General features: G+C 43.0%; 1 protein-coding gene across 1 annotated transcript in view; it reads right to left on the reverse strand.

The window, feature by feature from the left end:
* LOC116690741 (ankyrin repeat and BTB/POZ domain-containing protein 2) overlaps positions 1-999 on the reverse strand; it is a 92,697-nt gene that overhangs the window by 90,192 nt on the left and 1,506 nt on the right. The gene's annotated exons all lie outside the window — the stretch shown is intronic.

Consider the following 999-nt stretch of genomic DNA (forward strand, 5'->3'; position numbering starts at 1 on the left):
AAAAATCTCCAAAAGGCATCAAATGACAGATTCGTATAATATGTCACAAAAAGTTAGATTCTTGGCTTCTTTATGCACCCTGGGGTGCCCCAACCTTTCGAACCCCCCTGTAGAACAGGACGTGTGTTCATGTGAACCCCCCTAATAAGGAGCTCAGTGAGCGTCTGAGTGCAGACGTTGATCAGAGACGATCCCCCACTTCCATACCCGTTATTACCCCGATCCCCTGTTTCCTGTCTGAGGGGCTTTCCCATCATGCTCTCTCCACGGTGGCGGGGGACTTCTTCAACTGACGGAAAGTAGCTATTATGTTTGTCTAGACTGCTGTTATTTATGCTCTAATTGTCCCTCGTTAATTGGAAAAAGGATGCATGAAAATAGGAAATGAACCGGAAACGTAAAAGAAACAGTAACATTAATAACCCAGACATGTGATGAATGTGCAAAAACGTTCAAGAGATATAGTTTGTGCAAAGTGGAGGTAAACAGTTAATATATTATTATATTAGTGCAAGGGGTTTGTTTGGGGGTGGGGGTGGGGGGGTTCTTTATCCAAAGGGTATGGGCCTAAAGGGTATATGTTAAGGATGTATCAGTATGAAAATGTAAAATCACGGTTACAAAGACCAAAATAATCACAGTTTTCTGTATTATTGCAGTATTTTTAAAAGCGTGTTCACTGTCTTTAGCAACAACTTTTCTGCTGCACGCTCTGCAGACAGGAGAACTGTCCTCCATCAGCTGTCCCTCACCTTCTTATGAGAACCAGAATATGGCCACGCTTCAGACTTAGTCCCCTTAGATGGCTGAGAAATGTCCTGAGTGACGTCATCTCCTCCTTCCGCCATGACTCCAGCTTCAAGAGACGCAGTGATCCTGTGTACTTTAACCTTTGTGTTGTCCTCCCGGGTCAAAAACATTTGACCTTTTTTCGCCCTTTTTCAGACTTTGTTTTAGTTTTCACTACCACCACCTTACTAGTTTTACTACTTTTTGGAA

Source organism: Etheostoma spectabile, chromosome 1, assembly GCF_008692095.1.
Source record: "Etheostoma spectabile isolate EspeVRDwgs_2016 chromosome 1, UIUC_Espe_1.0, whole genome shotgun sequence".
In the NCBI taxonomy this organism is placed as follows: domain Eukaryota; kingdom Metazoa; phylum Chordata; class Actinopteri; order Perciformes; family Percidae; genus Etheostoma; species Etheostoma spectabile.